Here is a 19005-nt window from a genome sequence, read left to right as displayed (position 1 = left end):
TACTACTTGCTGAGGAAGGGGTACTAAATGATATAAAAAAAAAAAAAAAAAACCTGCCTCCCCCTCCCTTCATGAACACTTGACTGATATTCTCTTTATTCTTGGAGCTTAAATATTCCCCTAAATTTTGACCAAGAGGTTTTCCTTCACTTCTTCCCTGAATCTGCTGAGTCTTTTATCTGTACTCTGCTGAGCGAAATCATCTTCTCCGACTAGGAAACAAACATTGATAGAATAACTTGCCAAAGTGCTTTCAAACTCACGTACCGCTGGGTCCAAGTTTCCTATTATGTTAGTCATTAATTATGTTATATTATTGGAGATGGCGCTCTCGCAAATACCTGAGATAATCATATTATAAAGAGAAAAGATTGGTTTTGGCTCAGTTTGGGAGGTTCTAGCCCGTGGTTAATTGGCCCCATGCTTTTGGGACTGATGAGGGAGCACATCATGGTGGAGCATGTGGCAGAATATTTCCCTCCCTTCCTGGCTAGGATATGAAAGATAAAAAGGAAGATGCTAAGGTCCCACTATCCACTTCAAGGGCACACTCTCAATGACTGGAAGACCTCCCACTAGGCCCCACCTCTAGCTTCTGCCATCAACTTAATAGCAGGAAGCTGGGGACCAAGCTTCTAACATATGGGCCTTCCGGGCATCCTTACCCAAACTGTAATACCTATGCTATTCACAATGTCACCATAAACTTTTGTTTTATAAGGGTGAACAAGCTATTTAGCTACTTTGGGTGCTATTTTATATTTTTTTAATTGTAGATATATATATCTCTAATTAAAAAAAATATATATATATATAGCTTTATTTTTATTTTATTTATTTTTATGTGGTGCTGAGGATCAAAACCAGGGCCTCATGTGGGGGAGGCAAGCGCTCTACCACTGAGCTACAACCCCAGCCTGCTATATTATATTTTTAATAAACTGTACTTTAAGCATCTATCATGCACTGAAATGGCTTTCTGCAATATATATTGTGATACTGTGGTACTCCTGTGTGTTAGGGTTTAAGTAGAGGGGAATCTGAATTTCAATCTTATCTCCTTCCTTCTCTTTGGAGATTAATAACCATGTGACACACATTCCTAAAAACATGATTGCCTCCCAAGGGAAGCATAAATAATGCAAAGTGGCAAAATCAACACAAATCTAGTTCATGGGCAGGTAAGTCTAGCAACCTGGATGTCCCAAGTTGACAGCCAGCTTGATTATAGTGAGAAAGCCAATACCTTTGCCCTGAATGTCTTGATGTCTTCAAATGGTCTTGTGGACTGGGTTGGAGAATGTGTGTTGGTGATTGGTTCATGTTCCACCCCTTGAATCTGAGGATGAAGCAGGGTCTGCCAGAGGGAAGGAGATGGGAGGGAGGAATACTTTAAAAAATCATTATGGACTTCTTAATTCTAGTTCATGCCAGGAACTTAGAAATCACCACTTAATCTTTAAGGGAAAAGTTGAGCAAACTAAAAATTCAACAAATCTTTTTTGAATATATCGGACAAGTGAGGTCACAGGACCAAACACTGACCCCCTGAAAGATGAGACAGACTGGCAGACAATCACAACTTACCAGAGGAAAAACCCCAAAACAGAAAATTTTATGGGAACTAGCATCAGGGAGTGGAAACCAGAGCTGTATCTCACAAGTAGCTAGAGGCCTAGTATAGAGACCTCCACAGGACACAGGCATGCCCCCCGCCCCATAATTTCATGAGTTTTACCTCCAAGAGCCTCACTCGGTTCTCATGGTGATTATTCTAGATAGGGAAGAGGGGTGGGAGGGAAAGGGAGGGAGAAGGGGAATAGCAAGGATGGGGGAATGTGATGGTCATCATTAGACAAAATACATGTATGAAGATTTGAAGTTGGTGTCAACATACCTTATATACAAACAGAGATACGAAAAATTGTGGTATATATGTGTTAAGAATTGTAATGCAAAAAAAAGAGTACATGTATAATGGCATAATTTGGCATGAACATACTTTATATAGAGAGTTACAAAAACTTGTGCTGTAAATGGGTAATAATGAGTGTAATGCATTCCACTATTGTCTTGTATGTAAAAAACACATAAATAGATAAATCAAAAGAAAAATTCCTGTGTGTTCCTGGCAGATGGAGGGGAAGATGAACAATCTTGATAATTCCAAGGCAATGCTGTTCTACACAAAGCCTGACTTCAGGAGAAGCTCTTTAACCAGAGCCTAAACTGCTGAGTTTTTTTCAGGAACTACCTGACCTGGAAAAAGAGAAATACCTAAAGCTATTCCATTCTACTTATCCTGTCCCACCTAACAGGTAGACACACCTGTGAAGTTTACAGTCCAGGGGCATGGTTTACCAAAAGACTAAGACCTAATCATGAGACTCTAGAATAATTCTATTCTCCACAGTACCTACCACTATCTTCCTAAAGGCCTATTTATTATATTTCCTTTATTGTTGCTGTTTTGTTTTGTTTTGAAATACTGGGGATTGAATCCAAGGGTGCTCTACCACTGAGCTACACCCCCATGGATTTTTAATTTTTATTCTGAGACAGAGTCTTGCTAAGTTGCTGAGACTGCCCTGGAACTTGTGATCCTCCTGCCTCAGCCTTCTGAATTACTGGGATGTCAGGCGTGCACCACCACACCTGGCTCATCACGTGTCCTTTTCCCACTACTTCATGTCCAACTTTCAACAACAATAAAACAAAACATTACAAGGCACACTAATTCCTTTTTTCTTAAATTTGAAGAGGTTGAATAAGCATTAGAACCAGAGTCTGATGTGGCAAGAATTTTGGAATGAATCGACTAGAAACTTTTTAAGATCATGATTAATATACTAAAGACCTTGAGGAACAAAGTTAGACAACATATAAGAACAGAAGGGCACTGTAAGCAGACAGGTGGAAATTCTAAGAAAGGGTTGGGGGGGAAATACTGGTGATTAAAAAACAGACAAATCAACAACACTAGAACAGAGATGTGAAATTCCTCTCCAGTCATCAATAGTCTAAATAGGGTGAGGAATCTCTGAGCTTGAGACTGTGACACTAGAAACTGACAAAAAAAGGAAAAAAAAAAAAAAAAAGCAAATAAGGCCAGAAAGAAAACAATAGAATAATATCTAAGACCAGTAGAACAACTACAAAAGGTGTAACATGCCTGTAAAGGGAACACCAAACAGAAAGGAACAGAAGCAATATTTGAATCAATAATGACTAAGAATTTTCTCCAAATTAATGTGAGACACCAAACTACAGATCCAAGGAGCTCAGAAAATACCAAGCAAATGAAAATTAATCTTACCTATGGAGAGCAACAGTAAGAAGGATATCTGACTTCTCAGAAACCATGCAAGCAAGAAGAAAATAGATTTTAAAGAAAAATATTTAAATGTTGAGGGGGAATAAAATCCACCAAACTAGGGTTCTACACCCTGAAAAAAATATTACTCACAAGTGAAGGAAAAATAAAAACTCTCTCACACAAACAAACAAACAAACAAACAAAAAAAGGAATTTGTTGCAAGTAAACTTGCCTTACAAGATATGTTAAAAGAAGTTCTTCAGAGAGAAGGAAAAGGATATAGGTTAGAAATTCAGATCTACATTTAAAAAAAAAAAAAAAGAAGAGCAATGGAGAAGTTATATATATGCATATATGAAGGTAAAATAAAAGCTTTTTCTTAATTAAAGAAACAGATAAGGGTTTATAAAAAAATCTTATTGAAAAGCTTATTTTTCATTTATTAAAAAAATTGTAGCAATGCCTAGCATGCACAAGGCTGGGGGTTAGATCACAACATGCAAAAAAATAAATAAATAGCAACAATGTATTTGACCATGTAGCCATAAGTATGCTAATGTGTAAGTGAAATGACACAAAGGATAGGATAGAGGAATTAGGATTATTTTGTTGTTATAAAGTACTTGAACTACCTGTGAAGTGATTATTATTTGAAAATGGTAATGTATACGGCAAAGTACTAGGGCAATTACTTAAAAAATAAAAGAGAAAGAGAATAAGAAGAATAGCTGATTTGTTAAGAAAGGAGAGAAAATTCTCTATTTTATGTAAGTGGAAATACGTACTACTCGTGTTTTGTGCGTGTGGCATCTGACATCCAGCATTATCCCAGTGGTGAGATTCACCCACACTGCTGTGTAGTTAGTTTGTTAATTCTCACTACTGCATTGTCATCCACCTTATGGATAATGCCACAACTAATTCATTCACTGTTCTGCAAAGCAACATTTGGCTTCTTTCCAGTTTGTATCTATTATGAATAGTGCCTCATGAGCACTCTGGTCCACATCTTTTAGTGAATGCACATACACACATCTGTTGACTAGGTATGAAGAAGTACATCCCTGGGTCCCAAAGTTTTTTGATCAATTTTTCCAAAGCATTAGTTCCCATTTATAACCTACCAGGAAATTGTAGGAAGTTTCCATTTGTGTACTTCTTGACCAACACGCATGGTATTTTTTCATTTTAGCTTTCCAGGTTGTGTGTGTGTGTGTGTGAAAGAGGCGGGGACATTATATTATAATTTTAATTTGCATTTCCCTGAGGGCTAATGAGAAGTCATCTTTTCATGGATGTATTTTGTCATTTGAATATCCTCTTTTTAAAAATCCAAATCCAAATCTTTTGTTTATGTGTCTGTTGGGTTGGCCAAATAATGCCTATGGGGAAGAGCAAAAGACCCCACCTCAAGTATACCTATAAGGGATATTTTGAATAGGTTCTTCAGAGAACATGCAGACCTCTGCAGACACAGGAATGGCTCTGAAAAGCTGTTCTTCATTAAAAAAAAAATTTACATCTATCCACATTAATAAAATAACCAGCAATACCCGTGGAGTTCTCTCTCTGAGATTTCCATAGTGCCTAGCTCACCATTGCTCTATTTGATCCTGTCTCCAGGATTATTAATAATAATGACATCCATAATATTACGATACCATTACCCATTTTTACGTAATAGCATTTCCCTTTTGTAATAGCATTAACTTTGCCTTATTCCATGGCTGTGCCGAGAGCTCTCAGCCATTATCTCCACGCTCCCAATGTCTGACAGGGAATTATTACTCTCTTTCTGTAGATGGGTTAGTTTAGATTCAAATGGTTAAATAACTTGCCCAAGGCTAAATGGCAAAGTGGCAGAGAGGTGACTGGAAATTACTTCTGCCTGATTCTAGAGGCAGAGAGGAAATAAAAAATCATAATTTAATATCAGATACTTAAGAGACAGGAATACCCAACTCTGTGCAGTTGCTCTTTGCATGCCCCATAAATGCACCGTGAGCACCTGCTGCCCCCAGGAATAAAACATTCAGAATGAATAAATTCTATATTTTCAAGATGGGAGAGGTCGTAAATGAAGAATATCATCTCTGAATCTCCAGAAGCAGCTTCATCCCTAGTTTTAATGAGACTCTATCTCAAAAATAAAAATAAAAATTCAGCCTGTTCCTTCTGTTAGAACGCACATTGCTATGGTCTCGATGTGGTTTGTAACGCAAAGATTCATGTATTAGAAGTTTGGTCCTCAGTGTGGTGATGTAAGAAGTGAGGTGACCTAGTAGGAGGTCATTGAGGGCACTAACCTCAGAAGGAATTAAGGCAGTTTTTGTGGGACCCTGAGTTACTTCAGGAGAAAGCAGGTTCTTATAAAACCTGAGCCTGATCCCTGAATGGTTCTCTGGCTTCCTGTCTGGCCATATGATCTCCCTTTACATTCATACTCCTAACATTATGGTGGCTGCCAGGAGATAATGGAACCAAGAGAGACCTCACCATAGCCAGGGAGATGCTGTTTGGATTTTTCAGCTTCCAAAACTGTGAGCTGTAGACTTCTTTTCTTTTTAAGTTCCCAGCCTCAGGTATTTCATTATAGTAAAATATATATATAATAAACATATATATTATCCTATTGCAAAACATCTAAGAAGAGGCACTGGGTAAGATCTTCAAAAGGCAGAGGACTCAGGCCACATTCAATGATAAATCATCCCTATATTTTAATTAAAAAACAATGAGATGGCTTTCAGATATTATTTTTTCCCTCACATTCAAATTTTACTTCCAAGACTTGCTAAAAATGGAATTTAAAGAAGTGTAATGCTTCCAGTGTGCAAAATAAGGCAATCAAATAGCATGCAGACAGGTATAACACTTATAATATAAACAGTTTACATAATATGTAACATTCAAAACTAAAATTCTACCTGATGATTGTCCTGTGATTCCTAGCCATAAAATATTGATGTTATTTGGTAATATTTTTCAAAAAATTTTTCTATTCGTTCCTTTTCCATCTTTGCTCTGCTCTGGACAATTAGCTCAGCTTTTTCATTCTCCATTCTCTCCATAGCAAGTTTTGAGGGCATTTTCAAACTGGAGTAGATGTATCCCAACACGGCAAGGCTCTCCAGGTGACGGGGGTCATTAAAATAATTCTTAAAAGAAACTGATGTACCTGGATCCTCAAAATTCTTGTTCAAACTGCCCTGCCTCAGAAAGAGCCTTCAGTTGAGCCTTCTTTTTGGTTTCTTTTGCATTCTCATCTCATTGTCACCAAAAAAGCCACCTTCTCAATCACATGGCATCTCACTAGAGAATATCACCCAGGGTGTAAAAAAATTCTCAAACACCAAAGAAAAGGGGCAATTTGACAACGTGAAAACCTTGCAGTCTAGTTGTGCTGTTTGTATCAACACGGTGCTAATAATTCCATCCCAAAGAAAAATCACTAACACCAGGTGTGGTGGTACACATCTATAATCCCAGCAGCTCAGGAGGCTGAGGCAGGAGGATCACAAGTTCAAGGCCAGCCTCGGCAATTTAGGAAGGCCCTAAGCAACTTAGCAAGACCCTATCTCAAAATAAAAAGGGCTGGGGATGTCAGTAGTTGAGTGCCCCTGAGTTCTATCCCTGGTCTCAGGATAGGAGCACATTATAATTTCCAGTTTGTATTTGTATTTTTGTGGCAGGAAGCATGATAGCATGGTAAATAAGTGACTTGAAGCAAATTTTCTGACTGTTAAAGAAGAGTTTGTTCTTATATTTTTTAAATGGATGGCAGTATCAAATTATTGTGGTGTTCACACGTCATTGGATATATTTAAAAGAGTGATGTAACCGTTTTATTTTAAAATGTTACTACATGCAGGGCAGGGGATGTGGCTCAAGCGGTAGCACGCTCACCTGGCATGCGTGTGGCCCGGGTTCGATCCTCAGCACCACGTACAAACAAAAGATGTTGTGTCTGCGGAAAAACTAAAAAATAAATATTTTGAAAAAAAATAAATAAAATGTTACTACTTGTAATGTGCCAGCCCTTGAAACTATTTTTAATTATGGTGACCATTTTATATGCTCACATGGCTACAAGTTTTCTAAAAAATCTTTTAGGTGTAACTCAAGCAACAAAGTTTACTAGCACCATTGGAGAAAAAAAGATGTTCCAGGTGGCCTCCTGCTTTTTCCTGGGTTTACCACTTGCGGCCTCTGCTGGTAATCTTAATTTTTTTTTAAACTGGTAAAACTCTTCTTTTGTTCTCTTTTTGTAATTGTGGTCAAAATCCCAGCCCCAGGAAGTCCTGACAAGACCAAAGCTGCCTGTAATGGCTTCAGAGGATGAATTTGGTGACAATTTGAAAAATCTGTACACAAACACGAAATCTCAGGGACAAAAATCTGGGTGACAGCAGAACACTTAGTCTAAGTTTTAGGGAGATTTTTGTTTGTTTGGTTGTTTTTCCGTTTAGTTTTGTTTTGGGTTTGGGAGTCTCACAGTGTTGCCCGGGTTGATTTTAAACTCCTAGGTTCAAATGATCCTCCTGCCCTCAATCTCCTGAGAGACTACAGGTCTATGCCCTGGAGTCTGGCTCTTAACCCATGTTCTGAATTTATGTTCTCTTCCTTCACTGACTGATCAAATGAGCTATGTCTTAGCCTTGGAAATATCAATGACTTAAGAAGAGTAATAATAATCACAACACCAGTGTCTGTGTTTAGTACATGCCTCACACTGTTCAAAATGCTTTACATAATTCATTCCCTGAATTCTCTCATTTGCCCTGTGAGGAACTATTAATATTTCTATTTATATTCGAGGAAAATGGGCATTCGGAAGTTAAATATATTGTCCAAGATCACACAATTAATAATATGTGTAGTTAGAATTTAAAACCAGGACACTATTCTTTATTGTTAGCACACTATTCTTTATTGTCCCTTGCAGAAAAATGAAAAAGCACAGGCACAAAGACCTGCCCCTCCCCTCCAAAAAAAATGTCATCTTGCCACCCAGAGATAACCACTCTAACATTGAACATGTGCCTCTTCAGTCCTGTGTGTGCTTGGGAGTCTGCATCATTCTGTTTATTTTATACAAATGCTACCTTCTAGTTTTGTAATGTGCTTCGGACATTTAAAAAATATACCAAATTTCTTCTCGGTCACTTGTTGTTCCTATTCTCAGCCACTGTCAGTTCTGTGTATTTCCAGGAACATGTGGTAGCTCCATTTCGTTCTGACATTTACTTTCTAGAATTTTCTCTCCCATGAGTAGCTCAAGTATATGAGGTTGTGGAGACCCCTCAACCCAGGTCTGGCCAGGCAGAGTCCTCAGGGGCTGTAGTCACTCCTCAAGGAAGGGTGCCCTTCCTGAGAGGCAGGGCTGAGGCTGCTAATCAAGAGATTTCCATACTGAACATCAAATACCGATGTAGGAGGAAACAGAGGCAGCTTTGGCATCTTGGCTTGTTCTGCTTCACTCTTGCAGCTTTAGCAACATACACCCAGACTATAGCCCATTGGAGGAGCAGATTCCAATAGGAACACTCTTAATTCTGAAGCCCAACCTCATTCCAGCTCTTTGGAGGTGAGGATGAGAGGATGTGGTCATGAGTCCCTCTTGACAGTCCTACTGGGTGCTTCAAGGCAGGAATCCTGTGGTGCATGGCCTCGTGGGATAGATCCTTTAAGGGAACACCCTTCAGGGACAGTCCAGGCTGGGGCTAGCCAGGGGAGGGTGCTTTGCCATACTGAGGTCTGCAGACCTGAGAGCTGGCAGGAGTTACCAGCACCTGGAGACAAGAGAGTCCTGTGGAGAGAGTCACTCATGATTCTGTGATGGCCACAGTTTGCAGAGACCCTATAGGGAGACAGTGGGGAATTCCCTTTGAACAACTAAATATAGGAATGGACAGAGCAGATATAAAAACAAAACACTGATCCACAGTCTGGAGCAAGCAGTCCAAGAAACCAACCCATCATCCAGGATCCAGCCCAGAAAGCCAGCCTCATAGGAAGTCATGTGACTTGTAGGAAGTCTGGTGGCAATCCTGGAAGCACAGCAATGACAATAGCCTGTAACAGTCAGCCTGAAATGTCCACAACTTGGTTAACAAGGAACAGTTTCCCATTCAACCAGGGATTGAACAAGGGACACTCAACCACTGAGCCACATCCCAGACCTTTTTTATATTTTATTTTGAGACAGGGTTTCATTAAGTTGCTAAGACTGGCTTTGGACTTGTGATCTTCTTGCCTCAGCTTCCCGAGCCACTGGGATTACAGGCTTATGCCAGCCCACTCGGCCAATTTGTATCCCTGCTCCCAACTTGGGCCACCCAGAGGAAGCCAAATATGTTCCCCCTAACCAATCAAATAGGATGCCCCACTTCTGGTCAACAGCATCCAATTAGGGAACATCAAAAACCATCTCTTACTCCACCATAAAGCTTTCCCAATCCTCTCTCCACTGTCAAGTTTCTGCCAAACCCAAGTGCTGGAGGCTGACTGCTTGCAACAACAAGTTCTATGCTTTTCTCATTTGGGTGGTCTTCATTTATTTCCACACATGCCCTCATTGGCACTTCACACTGGTCAAACTCAGAAAACAGGGCAAGAGTGGCACTGACAGGTTCACAGAGGAGTCCTGGGGGCAGGTCACACCCTGGGTCAAATGTGCACAGAGAACTGTATCTGGGGATGTCACAAATGGGAGGACCTCTGAGAGGTGTCACATAATGAAGGTCAAGGTCGGGGATGGTAGGTCACACGCCTGACATGTAAAGTCACACATGGAGTCACACCCAGAGCCTGTTGGTGGAGCCCTTCTCTGTTCTGCCTCATCCTTCCTGACTGTGGCCGGTTCCTACACAAGCCCCATGGACATACCACACCCTTAGATACTAATGACAGAGATTTTGTTCTAGAAACGTACTCTCTCTATCTCATTCAGGTTTTCTGTATCCCTTTTGCACTTTGTGTCTGTTCAAAAACTTTTCCCTTAAAAACAATCCATGCCAGTTGGACTTAGTGGTGTCCCAGCTATTTGGGAGGTTGAGACAGGAGGATCCAGTTTTGGAGTTCAAGAGCAGCCTGGGAAATGGGGTGAGACCCTACTCAACTACCCCAGCACTCAAAAAAAAGAAAGAAAGAAAGAAAAGAAAAAATAAAGCTATGCTCAAGTATATGCTGGAAGGTCTTTACAGATCTTCAAGGAGTACAGAATCCTCAAATATTAACACTGTGTCTTTTTAAAACTAGGGAATATATTCATACTGTGACAAAAATCTCAAAGATACATTAAAAATATCTTATGAAAGATTTTGTTCCCATTTCTACTTTTTCGCTATCATCCTCCTAACTAACTATTGGTTAATTTTACACAAAACTATTCTGTACATTGATTTTGTACCTCCGACTGATTTCTCTTTTTCATTTTATTTACAGGTGATTCTTTTAGGGTTTCCAATGATGTGATCATATCATCTGCAAGGAGTGGTAGTTCTATCTCCATCTTTGCAATATCTATACCCCTGCTGGTTTTTCTATTGTCTTATGATTGGGATATGGCTTGAGCATGTCCCTTGAGGGTTCAGGTGTTGGAAGGGGGATCCTCAGTGAGGTGATATTGAGAGGTGGTGAAACTTTTAAGAAGTAGGACCTCATGGAAGGTCACTGGGTCACTGCATGCTGCCCTTGGAAGAAATTGATGTAATTCTTCTGCGATCTTGGTTAGTTCTTTTATTATAAAAGAGCAAGACTGATCCTTGCCTGTCCCTCTGACTTCCTGGGTCACCATGTGATCTCTTCCTCTCACGCACATCCCTCCTCTGATATGATAGGACCAGGGGTGTCCTTGTCAGAGCCAATACCATGCTATTTGGATTTTCCACCTCCAAAACTGTGAGCTAATCCAGGCACAGTGGCGCACGCCTGTAATCCCAGTGGCTCAGGAGGCCGAGGCAGGAGGATCTCGAGTTCAAAGCAGCCTCAGCAATGGCAAGGCACTAAGCAACTCAGTGAGACCCTGTCTCCAAATAAAATACAAAATAGGGCTGGGGATGTGGCTCAGTGGTCAAGTGCCCCTGAGTTCAATCCCGGGTACAAAAAACAAAAAACAAACAAACGAAAAACTATGAGCTAAATATACTTCTTTCCATTAAAAGTATCCAGCCTCCGATATTTGTTATAGTATTGGAAATGGGACTAATACAAGTATCTAAGTATTTGATTTTGTCTCTGATCTATGAAGTAATTTAGGAGTGTTATCCCCCTCCAAGGGGCTTGGGGTGTAGCTAGTGGTAGAGTGCTTGCCTAGCATGTGCAAGGCCCTGGGTTCAATCCTTAGCACTGGAAAAAAAAAAAAAAAAAAAAAAGCTTTTTTTAAATCTTAATATAAGAGACTAAGTTCAGCAGTCTATTGATTTCTAGTTCGATCAGAGAAACTGGCCTGACTTACATTTTGAAATTCATGTTGAGATTTACCTTGTATCTACAATATGATCAAGTTTTCATAAAATAGTCCAAGAATGTTGTTCCCTAATTGTTGTTCATGAAGTTCTATACATGTCCTTTTAAACAACCCTGTCCATTTTCCTGTTCAATTTTTTTTTTTTCCTTTTTTGGTGATGGAAAGTGAACCAGGGCCTCTCACATGTTATCCACACACTCTACCCCTGAGCTCACCCACAGCCCTTATTCAGATTTTGATATCTTTAACTGATTGTTTTTGTCTGCAAATCAATCAATTACTAAAATACTATCCCTCCTCTCCTCCCCACCCTGTCTCTTTCCAGTTCTGGGGATTGAACCCAGGGCATTTTGCATGGCCACTGTACCACTGAGCTACACCCCCCTCGTATTCCACCTCCTATTACTCTGCATTTTAACATACTTAATGGGGTCTCAGATCAATAAATAGTCTGTTCTTCCTTTCAAATAATATAACCACCTTACAAGGTGCTACTCCCAAAATATGTTTACTTTGATTTACAAGTCATTGTTGTCCAGTATTTCAGTTCTATTTTATAACTACATAAATTTGTAATATTATTATTATTATTCGTATGTGGTTAAGGTTTGTTACCTATGTCCTTATGGTCACCATGTTATTGTTTACCAGTTCTTCTTGCATCTCAGACCTTCTGTCTGGGATCATTTTGCTTCTTCCTGAAGCATGTCCATTTGATAGTTCCTTGTTATGTAGCAACAGATAACTAATACAGAATGAATTTAAAAACTTATACAGTTTGTAAGTTCATAAGGAAAAAAAATTGAACCATAAAATGGACAGGGTTAATTAAAAGGACAAGTATAGAACAGTATGAACAACAACTAGGAAATTGATATTTTGTATTAGTTATCTATTGTTGCATAACAAATGACTTCCCCTAAACACAACATTGTAAATCATCAAATATTTGTTATTCTCACCTGGTCCCTCCTCCCTTCTTTCCTTCCTTCCTTCCTTGACTTCTCTTCCCTCCCTTCCTCCCCTCCTCCCTCCCTCCCTCTCTTCCTTCCATTCAACAGGGTCTCACTATATTGCCCAGGCTGCTTTCAAAATCCTGGGCTCAACTCTCCAGAGTAGCTGGGACTACAGTGTGTACCACTACACCAGCCATTCACACAGTTTCTGAGGGTCAGAAATGTGGGTGTGGTTTATCTGGTTGCTTCTGGTTCGTGGTCTCTCTGGTGCACAGTCAAGTTGTTGACTAGGGATGCAATTATTCGAAAGCTTCATAGGGGCTTATTCATGTGGTCACTGGGGGCTTTAGCTTCTCATAAAGAGAACTTCCAGTAGGACTTAAGTGTTATAATAGCTTGTCAGCCAGCAACCCAGGCAGAAAGCAAGCAGGAAGCTACAGTATCTTTTATGACCTGGTCTCTGGGTCACACATCATAATTTCTTTTTATACGTATTTTATATATGTATTTTATATACATATTTTTATATTTTATATACATATTTTTAGTTGCAGATGGACACAACACCTTCGTTTTATTATTTAGTTTTATATGGTGCTGAGGATCAAACCCAAGTGCCTCACATGAGCTAAGCAAGCGTTTTACCACTGATTTACAATCCAGCCCACACATCACAATTTCTGATTTTTCTTGCATACAAGTCATTAAGTACAACTCACGGTCAAGGCAAAGAGAATTAAAAATTTGTGGACCTACTTTGAACCACCACAATATTATATTTAATTAGTACTTTTTTCAGCTGTATCTAATCTGCTATTTAATATATCTGTTCTGTTTCTAATTCCAAATATTAAATATTTTATTACTAAAATTTTTAATTATTTAAAATTCATCTTGAGGGCTGGGGTTGTGGCTCAGCAGTAGAGCACTTGCCTAGCATGTGTTTAATCTTTAGCACCACATAAAAATAAATAAGTAAAGATATTGTGTCCAACTACAACTAAAAAAAATAAATATTAAAAAAATGCAACTTGACATTTTATTGTCTATTGTTCTGCAGTCAAACTTTTGTTCTGCCTTTTTTCCCCCAAGATGAAATATATCCTTTTAGTATTTTGTTTCTGATATCTCCATATCTGAAGTCCTTAGTTCTGATATTGTTGTCTACTGTTTTTGCTATTCCTCATTTATAAGGTCTTCTCTCTTAATTTGTTTGCTTTTAAAACTTCTTGTTAATGAACTTTGGGAATTTGTAGTGGGAAAATTGGAAGGCCTAATGTGAGGGTATATTTCTTTCTGAAAAAATTTATCTTCACCTGTGCTAGCATATTATGGGTCCTACTAATCTTGGAAATTATAATGTGTTGACCATATCATATATATATATTATATTATATATTATATAATACATATATAATACATATTATATGTATTATATTATATGTATATCTATAATTTGTTGACCAATTATAATTTGTTGGGCCATAAAGGTGGACTGAATTTAGAGCTGCAAGTTATATTTGATAAGAATAAACATCATGAACTCTTAACCAAACTTAAAAATGTTAACATTTTGGGTTATACATAACAAACACAGATGTAAATATGTACACATAATGTAGTTTTAAGGAAAGAATTTGCCTTCATTCCTTCTTCCTCATTATTCTAGAGCTGGTGTGTATAATTCTCATCCATATTTTTAATTTAAATACATATTAAGTACTATCTATATGTATAGGTTGAGCATTCCTAATCCAAAAATCTGAAGTACTCCCTAACCCAAAACTTTTTGAAGCCTGCCACAGTGAAAAATTTCACACCTAATTTCACAGAAGGGATGGAAATCAAAACACAGGTGCATTAAGAATGCTGTATAAAATTACTTTCAGGCTGTATATAAGATATATATGAAATGAATAAATGGATTTTTCACGTTCAGACTTCGGTCCCATCTCCAAAATATATTGTTATGTAAATGCAAATATTAAGAAAAAATATGAAATCTGAAACACTTCTGGTCCTAAGCATTTTGGATGAAGGATACTCAATCTGTATTAACATAGATGGTTTGTTTTTATGTTTAAAATGTCTATGCAACTTGCTTTTTTCCTCTACATCAACTTACCCATGGGTCCTGACAAACCTACTAACAAATAATGTTGAAGTAAATATCCAGACATGATGGCTGTGGCCTTCTGAGAATGGGGTCACAATCCAGGTGGGAGAGAAATGACCACCCGAGGGACTTTCACAGAAAGATCAGAGTCCCTTCAAGTGGAGTAGAAAAAAAGAAGTTCAAAGCAAACAGGGAAGAAACGTATAAACACAGTAGCACTAGGGTGGACAGTCCACTTCTGGGGCCTAGACCTTCTCCAAGGCTGGCCCAAGTGGTTTAGGGGGGAGGAGATAAGCGGGTGGTGGCCTTGCAAGATGAGGGAGGGGCCCGCGTGGGAGCAGGGCTGGGTCAGCTAGCCCTCCCTCAAGAGTCACTTTGGGGCTTGTGGCAGCGCCTCCTGTCGGTGACCAGAAGGAAACACTGTCTTTCTCGGTCTGGTATTTATATTCTAAACAAAAAGAAAAAGAAGCGAGACTTTTCATGGAGTAGAAGGGACGACTGATCTTGCCCAGGTCTAATTTGTACTTTATGACACTAACCCCACTCGTCCCATTCTGCAGCTGTAAGCGAGGAAAAAAAGCCAGTTTTGACCCCGACGTGACTTGAACACGCAACCTTCTGATCTGGAGTCAGACGCGCTACCATTGCGCCACGAGGTCACAGTGAGCTGGGGACTCAGCGTCGTTAAAGGCCTCGCTCTGCCGGCTCGGCTCCCGGGTTGTGAAGGTTCGGGATGGAACGGCGCGTTGCCTCTCGGACTCCTGGGCCAGGTCAGGAAGAGCGGAGCTCAGGAGCGTCGCCTCCCGAGGGATGGAAACTGGACGCCTCGGAGGCAGCGGGGTCTGAACTGCGGCGCCGCCGCAAAGCCGTCACCTGGCGGCCGACATTGGGCTCCGCCTCCTCGGCGTCTCCGAGTGACAAGCGAGGGGACGCCGGGGGCGGGAGGAGGAACTCGGGGACGCTCTGGGCACGAAGGGAACCCCGGCCCGAGGGGACTCCGGGAACGCGCACTAGCTGGGGCTTTGGCGGGGCGACGTCCCGGCCTGAGGCAGAAGGGAGGCGGCCTGGGGCGGGAGGATGCCTGGGCAGTCCTGAGTGGTCACTCGCCGCGTCCCCGTCTTGTAAAATGGCGACGGCCACTGTCGTGCGGGTCAAAGGACCCTTCGGCGAGGCCGCCAAGACCCGACGACATTCAGAGGCCCGGATGCGGGGCTTCCGGCAGCCCGGGCCACCTCCTCTGTTGTCCCCTTAGGAGGAAAGAAACGCTGGGACAACGGAAGGCGACGCTCCTGACTGGCAGACAGCTGGATGACCTAGAAGATGCCGGGTGTGGGGTGCACGCCCGTAATCCCAGAGGCTGGGGAGGCCGAGGCAGGAGGATTGTGAGTTCAAAGCCAGCCTCAGCAGTTTAATGAGGCTCTCAGCAGCTCAGAACTTGTCTCAAAATAAAAAATATAAAAATGGTTTGGGGATGTGGCTTAGTGGTTAAGTATCCCTGGGTACGGTCCTTGATTCCCGCCCCCCCCCCAAAAAAAAGATCACACAGCCACACATATGCACATATATATTTCACATATACATATGTGTAAATATAAACATTTCTTTGAGGAAAGTCAGAACGTATTTGGAAAAAAAATTAAAATCATGGACAATCCCACCAGAGTATCTATTGTTATTATTTCCATTGCTGTTTCTTCTTCCAGATTTTTACCTGCTACTTACCAAATATGGATGACCCCAATGGATAGCTCCCATACATACAGAAAAGTTATATTTAATTTTTCACGAAGTGCCAGCATATAACCAGCACCCAAATCAAGAAAGGAGAACATTGGCATCCCCCTTCCAGTCATTTCAAATTCGTTTTTAAGATGGGATTATACTGTACACAACATTATGTTAATTTTTTTACAACATTATGTTAATATTTTCCCCTGACATAATTTTAAAGGGCTTATTGTCCACCTTGTTGGGAGTCCTAAATTTCTCCACATTTGGACAGTACTTTCTTTTCCCTATTAAATAAGTGAGCAAATCAACTGCTAAAGTAAACAATCCATTAAATAAGAAAGATGAAGCACTGTTCTGGTCTGTTCAAGAACACGAAGCATCAGTCTTAATTCAGCAAATATAACACTCACAAGACCCTATGCCTTTTAGAGGAGGAAAGATCTGGAATGGTACAGGTTTTTTGGAAGGAAAAGAGGAAACGTGCTAACCAGTGTTCTCAGTGAAGCTTGTAGGGTGGAGGGGTGTCTGCCACCTGATTTCAGAGTTTCTGGCTGTGTTCCCAGGTTGCCTCTGTCAGGCAGAGAGGAAAGGGAGAAAGGAATGGTGGCAGATTTTTGCTGTTTGTGTCCAGGTATGAGAATAGCAGGCATTTAGGATTAGCTGAGAGTCTAGAAAAGCAGGGTCCAGAGGACTCTATCTCTGTCCTTAGGGCCGAAAGATTCAGCCCAGCCCTCTGTGTGATTACTGATTCTATCTCCAGGTAACCAAAGACCTAAGTCATCTCCTCATTGCATTTGATGGCCCAGCGTGAATTGGACTCTTGTGGGTGCAGGGAGTAGGGGGAGTGTATTGGAATCATATCTGGGCTGGTTACTCTCAGACTTCTCCCCCTTCTCCCCTTTGAAGGCCTCCAGCATCCACCACACAGCAAAATCACTGAAGAAGAGCCAGTGCCTCTCCCACAAAGTCAGGAGTTCAGAATCTCCTGGAGGGGATGCCCAACACCCAGGGAAAGATCACTGATGCTCTAATTTTAAACTCCTGCTCAGGTTGTAGACACACTTGTAATGTCTTGGCCTCTATTCTCAAATATGGAACCAAAAACTATTTTGTGTTCTATGATGTGAACATGCCATTAAACTGTAATATGATGATGTCATCAAATGAACAATTATTAAATCAAGTGACATGCCAAAGTGTCCCTTTCAAGGGTAGAATTCTGCTTACCAGGACTAGAGGGAAATGAGACAGGCCTGCAGTTATGCAGGGTCAAATTCTGGTGTTTTGTTGTTGTTGTTTGTTTTGTTTTGTTTTGTTTTTGAGGGAGGTACCAGGAGTTGAACCTAGAGGTACTTAAAACACCGAGCCACACCCCAGCCCTTTTAATTTTATTTATTATTATTATTTTTTTAATTTTGAGACAAGTCCTCACTGAGTTGCTGAAGCTAGCGTTGAACTTAGGCTCCTCCTGCCTCAGCCTCATGAGCTGCTGGGATTACAGGTGTGTGCCACTGCATTTGGCTCAAATCCTGTTTTAATTAAAATTTTAGTATAGTATTTTGTTCATCAGGGATTTTTGCCCTTATTTTTTAAAACTACTGCATTCCAGGCTGGGTTGTGGCTCATGGTAGAGGGCTCACCTAGCTCATGCGAGGCCCTGAGTTGGATCCTCAGCACCACATAAAAATAAATAAATAAAATAAAGGTATTGTGTCCAACTACAACTAAAAAACAATTCTTAAAAAATTAATGCATCTCTTTAAGTTTAAGTCAATTGTTGGGGGTTTTAGTGGCCCCATATATTCTGCCCATTGGAGAATGTCTTAAGGCCTACCCTGTACCCCCTGATGCTTCCCACAGTTCCACCTCAGCCTAGAGATTGTTAAGAACTGTTTTCTTATTGCACAACTTGTATTGACAACACTGAATCTTATTTTCAAAGAAGAAGAAGAAAAATTTCTGTAGAATATGGAAAATTCCAAAATTAAGATCAGTCCATGTCCAATTAAATACAGAAAAAGGATGATAATTAGCAACATTGCAGGGGTGTGGGGAAATAGATATTCTCACACCAGACTGGAAAAGGATGCCAACCTGTACTTGCTTTTTGGATTGTAATGTGACAACTTTTTTTGAAGCCAAGCATTGTTCTAGAGAATAGGTACTAAAGGGACAGCTGAGGATTAATGCAAAGATGAATCTCCCAAGGTTGTTTTCATCAAAATTGTGCTATAATAAAGCACTGGAGTCATTCTTCACAGCTCTGTTCAAGTTCAGCCTAGATTTCCAGGACAGTGAGGCATGGAAGCTGATCCTGATGAGCGCTTACCTCAATGCGTGACTGTATGAATGCACAAGGAGCCTGGAATACAGGGGTGTAGTCGTGAAAACTCAAGACGGATGATGGGATGATGTC

The 19005-nt window shown here is 40.4% G+C and overlaps 1 non-coding gene across 1 annotated transcript; it reads right to left on the bottom strand.

The window, feature by feature from the left end:
* Window positions 1-15445: 15445 nt before the first annotated feature.
* Window positions 15446-15517, bottom strand: Trnaw-cca (transfer RNA tryptophan (anticodon CCA)). Its single transcript has one exon. It is a non-coding gene; the product is annotated as a tRNA-Trp (tRNA).
* Window positions 15518-19005: the final 3488 nt, after the last annotated feature.

Source organism: Callospermophilus lateralis, chromosome 11, assembly GCF_048772815.1.
Source record: "Callospermophilus lateralis isolate mCalLat2 chromosome 11, mCalLat2.hap1, whole genome shotgun sequence".
Classification (NCBI taxonomy): domain Eukaryota; kingdom Metazoa; phylum Chordata; class Mammalia; order Rodentia; family Sciuridae; genus Callospermophilus; species Callospermophilus lateralis.
This window is presented reverse-complemented; position numbering and strand designations above follow the sequence as displayed.